Consider the following 5,904-nt stretch of genomic DNA (forward strand, 5'->3'; position numbering starts at 1 on the left):
TGCAGAGGAGCCCTCATCACACAGTGATTAAGGACTAGGCTGTTAATCAAAAGATTAGTGACTGAAACTCACCAGCTGCTCTACAGGAGTAAGATGTGGCAGTTAACTAAAGTAAAGATTATCATCTTGGGAATCCCGTGGGGCACTTCTATTCTGTTCTATAGGATTACTGTAAGTCAGAATTGACTCAAAGACAGTGAGTTTGTATGGTTTGGTTTGGGGACTGATTGGCATTCTCATTCTGAAACTACTGGATCCGAATTTATTGGGATGGGGTTCTGAATCTGAACCTTTATAAACCTTCCAGCTGTTTCGTATATACTCTAGAGCTTAAGAAACAAAGCCTAAACCCACAGGGATAAATCTCAAACTGCCACTGGTGGAACTTCAAGCTCAGAGCAGATTGGCAGAATGCAATTATAGAAGTCCCTAAGTATTTCAACTCTGCCTTTCCAATTACACTACTACGTTCCCCCCATTTCTACTGGAAGCAAAACTAACCTAGTTTTAAGTAAATTAATATTTATATAGTCTATGTGCAAAATCCAACTTTTTATGGACTCCTGGATGAGAGCTATAGAGGCAAATGAAGATAGTCATTTTTATTTAAGAAGTAGAAAGAATCTGCAAGACCAGATGTCTATTTTGGGTCAAATCAGTTCTGGAAAGAAGTTTGGAAATGACTCATTTAAAATGACACAATCCATTTTAAAGGCTGAGCTGGGAGCACTGATGCAAAAAGTAGAGGGCATCACACTGACCATGAGCAGGACTGGAGCTAGGCTGTTGGCAACCTTGCACTTCCAAACATTTTCCTATGCTGCATCATCAATCTCTTCTTAACCCTTTCTGCCTAGAATTTCCTGAAGGGAAAGTAAAAAGAATCTTAATAAGACCTAAGTGCTCTGTCCTCCAAACTTCTGACTTGTATTAATCAAATAGATATGTCCATAGGGTATGTGGGGTGCATTTAGATGTAGAAAGAGCTAAAGGAGGCAAGATAATGTGTCTACTAGGTTGTTTGGTGGCAGTGGTTATGTGCAAACAAGTCTGTTCCAACTCATAGCGACCCTGTGTAGGGTTTCCAAGGCTAGAAATATTGACTGGATCAGAAAGCCTCATCTGTCTTCCATGGAGCTTGTAGATTTGAACTGCTGATTTTATGGTTAGCAGCTCAGCTTGTAATCCAGTACACTGCCAGGTCTCCTTACTAGATTGTTTGTTGTTGTTATGTGCTGTAGAGTCGGTTCCAACTCATAGAAACCCTGTATAGGGTTTCTGAGGCTGTAAATCTTTACAGGAGCAGAACACCTCATTTTTCTCCCATGGAACAGCTGTTAATTTTGAACTGCTGACCATGAGGTTTGCAGCCCGATTCGTAACCACGACACTACCAAAGCTCTTTTACTAGATTTTTTAGTTGACCTCAAAATAAACTAGACTCCTCACCTTGTGTTATCATTCTTACCTAGTGCTCAGCTTCTTGCTCCTTGTGTCTTATTAAAATGGCTCTGCAATTTCTAAGCAGAAAACCTTCCTGCAATCATTGTTGTCAAGCTAGAAGCTAAGGAATAATGGAAAGTTACTATTGCTATAACTGCTTTCATATTTTATTTTTTAAAAATCATGGTCCATATAGTATAAACACTGAAATGTGAAAAAGAGACTTCAAACCTCTTAGAAGAAAAAAAATAGGGTAATATATTTATGACCTCAGGATAGGAGAGAATTTCAATGAAACACAAAAAGCCTAACTGACAAAAGAAAAGTCTAATAAATTGGATCACATCAAATTTTAAAACTTCAGCATGATAAAAGATACCATAAACAAAGTTAAGGCAAGTGACAGTCTGAAAAGAGATGTCTGCAACACATAAAGCAAACAAAAGTTTAATATCCAGAACATATAAAGGCAGCCTAAAATTCAATAGGAAAAAAGAAAAATAGCCCAATAGAAAATGTGCAAAGGCTACTAACAAGCAATTCACTGAAGAGGAAATCCACATGTCCAACAAATGTTTAAAAAAATGTCTAGGCACACTAATACTGTAATAAAATCAGTAATAACATTTTACACTCACCTGATTAGGAAAAATAAAACATCTGAATCAAGAAGGCATAGTTCTTAGTTGTAAACTTGAGAAACCAACCAGTTAGTTTAAGCAGAAAAAACACACACAAAAAAAACAAAACTGTTATGTTGTTATTAGGTACTGCCAGTTGGTTCTGACCCACAGTGACACTATATACATCAGAATGAAACAATGCCCAGTCCTCACAATTGCTGCTATGTGTGAGCCCATTGTTAGAGACACTGTTTCAGTCCACCATGTTTTGGGTCTCACTCTTTGTCATTGGCCATCTACCAAGCATGATGTCCTTCTCCAGAACCTGGTCTCTCCTGATAATGTGCCCAAAGTACTTGAGACAAAATCTTACTATCCACACTTCTAAGAGGCATTCTAGCTGTATTTCTTCCAAGACAAATTTGTTTGTTCTTCTGGCAGTCTATTGTGCTTTCAGTATTCTTCACCAACACCATAATTCAAATGCAGCTATTCGTTTTTGGTCTTTTTTTATTCAGTTTCCAATTTTTATATGGATATGAGGTAATTTAAAATACCATGTCTTGGGTCAGGTGCATCTTAGTCCTCAAAGTTACATCCTTTAATACTAGTGCACTATGTCATATGATTGCTTGACTAATGCTTCCATAGGGGTTGACTGTGGATCCAAGTGAAACGAAATCCCAGAGAACTTCAATTTTTTCTCCACTTAATGTTATGTTGTTTATTGGTCCAGTTGTGAAGATTTTTGTTTTCTTTATATTCAGGTGTAATCCATACTGAAGGCTATAGCGTTTAATCTTTATCAGTAAGTGCTTTAATCCTCTTTCCTTTCAACAAGCAAATTTGTGTCACCTACATATTGCAGTTTGTTAATTAGTATTTTTCCAATTCTGATGCTGATGATATGGAGCTTTTCCACCACCTCTTCCCACAGATGTCATCAATTTCACTTCTGTGTTTTCCATTTGGTGAGATTCATATGTATAGTCATCTTTTATGTTGTTTAAAAAAGGTTATTTGCAATGGAGAAGTCATTGGTTTTGCAAAATTCTATCATGCAATCTTCAGCATCTTTTCTATTTTCCAATTACTTCTACTTCCTTTTTTGTTCCAACCTTTGTATTCAAATCACCAGTAAACACATCTTGGTTGCACATTTGATCAATTTCAGACTAAAGAATTTGGTAGTATTCTTCAATTTCATCATCACTGGCTTTAGTGGTTGGTTTATATATTTGAATAATAATGGCATCAATTGGGCTTCCTTGTAGGTGTACGGATATTATCCTATCATAGACAGCATTATACTAAAACATAGATCTTGAAGTGTTCTTTTTTATAATGAATGCAGTGCCATTATTCTACTGTTTGTCATTCCTAGAATAGTAAGTCATATGATTGTCAGATTCAAAATGGCCAACACCAGTCAATTTCAGACCACCAATGCCAATGATACCAAACTTTATGCATCTCATTTTATTTTGACAACTTCCCATTTTTCTAGATTCATACTTCGTATATTCCATGTTCTGATTATTAATGGTTGTTTACAGCAATTTTTCCTCATTTTGAGTTTACCCCATCAGCAAATGAAGGTCCTGAAAGCTTTACCCCATTTGTGTCATCAATGTCAACTTTACTTTGAAGAGGCAACTCTTCCCTAGGTGCCTTCCAAACCAAGGGGCTCATCTTCTGGCACTATATTTTACAATACTCTGGTGTTATTCACCATGTTTCAATATTCTGATGCTGAGAGTGTTTCACTGATATTCTACGGTATTCAGTGGCTAAATATTCAGAAATATTCTGCCTCTCTGATAGCGTAGTGGTTATGAGTTGGGCTGCTAACCTCAGTGTCAGTAGTTTGAAACTACCAGCCATTCCATGGGAGAAAGATGAGGCTTTCTGCTCCCATAAAGATTTACAGCCTTGGAAACCCTATACATGCTCACTATGAGATGGAATTGACTCCATGGCACACAACCAACAACACCAACATCTTCACACATTAGTCTTTTTCAGTCTGGAAGCTCAGATGAAACCTGTCCACCACTGGTGTACCCTTTCCACCATGGATGTACCCTGCTGGTATTTAAAATGTCTGTGGCATAGCATCCTGAATTACAGCAACCGGCAAGCCACCACCGTACAACAAACAGCCAAGAATAGACTGTGGAACCATCTTTTGCTCATATTAAAATTCAAGCTGAGGCAGAAAAAGATTAAAACAAGTCCACAAGAGCCAAATTTGACCTGGAACACATCCCACCTGAATTTAGAGATCCTCTCAGAAACAGATTTGATAACTAGACACTAATGACTGAAGGCCAGAAGATTTGTGGGATGATGTAGAGAACATCATAAATGAAGAAAGCAAAAGGTCATTAATAAGACAATGAAGAAGGAAAGGTCAGAAGAGATTCTGAAACTTGCTCCCCAGCATAAAGATGCCAAAGCAAACAGAAATAAGGAGGTAAAAGAGCTGAACAGAAAATTTAAAGGGCAGCTTCAGAAGACAAAGTCAAGAATAATAATTAAATGTAAAATAATCTGGACTTAGAAAACCAAAAGGGAAGAAAATGCACAGCATTTCTCAAGCAGAAAGAACTGAAGGAAAAATTCAAGCCTTGACTTGCAATATTGAAATATACTATGGGCAAAATATTGAATCGTGCAGAAAGCAACCAAAGTAGATGAAAGGAATACACAGAGTCACTGTACTAATGGATGTTCAAAGATTTCAAGAGAGAGTATATTATCAAAAGCAAATGGTACTAAAGGAAGAAGTCCAAGGTGCACTGAAGGCATTGACAAAGAACAAGGCTCTGGAAATTGATGGAATACAAATTGAAATCTTTCAACAAACTGCTGCAGCACTGTAGGCACTCACTTATTTATGCCAAGAAATTTGGAAGACAGCTACCTGGCCAGCAGACTGGAAGAAGTCCATATTTGTGCCCATTCCAAAGAGAGGTGATCCAACGGCATGTGGAAATCATCACACAATATCATTAATATCATATGCAAGTCAAGTTTTGCTATAGATAATTTTTTAAATGGCTGCAACAATTCATTGACAGAGTACTACCAGAGTTTCAAGGCAGATTCAGGCAAGAACATAGAACAAGAGATATCATTTCTGATGTCCGATGGAGGTTGGCTGAAAGCAGAGAATACCAGAAACATGTTTACCTGTGCTTTATTGACTATGCAAAGATTTTTGACTGTGTAGATCATGACAAGCTATGGAAAACTTTGAGGGGAATGAGTATTCCAGAACACTTATTTCTGCTCATGAGGAACCCATACATAGACAAAAGAAGCAGTTATTAAAACAGAACGAGGACATACTGAATGATTTAAAATCAGATAATGTGTGTACCAGTGTTGTACTCTTTCACCATACTTTTTCAATCTGTATATTAAGCAAATAATCTGAGAAGCTATATTATATGAAGAGGAATGGCTATATTCACAGGTAGCTAAATGAGGAAGTCTCATTAGCTACCTGTGACAGGCAGATGATACAACTTTGCTTGCTGGAAGCAAAGAGGACTTAAAATACTGATGAAGATTAAAGATGACAGTCTTCAGTATAGGTGGTATCTTGATTAAAAGAAAACAAAAATCCTCACAACTGGACCAGTCAACAACATCTTGATAAATGAAGAAAAGATTGAAGTTGTCAAAGACTTCCTTTTGCTTGGATCCACTATCAATATTCATGGAAGCACTAATCAAGAAATCAGACGATGTTTTGCATTAGGCAAATGTGCTGCACAAGACCGCTTTAAAGCATTCAAGAGCAAATTTTTGAGTTAGAGGACTAAGATGC

The sequence above is a fragment of the Chrysochloris asiatica genome, unplaced genomic scaffold (assembly GCF_000296735.1).
Source record: "Chrysochloris asiatica unplaced genomic scaffold, ChrAsi1.0 scaffold00033, whole genome shotgun sequence".
NCBI classification, from domain to species: Eukaryota; Metazoa; Chordata; class Mammalia; order Afrosoricida; family Chrysochloridae; genus Chrysochloris; species Chrysochloris asiatica.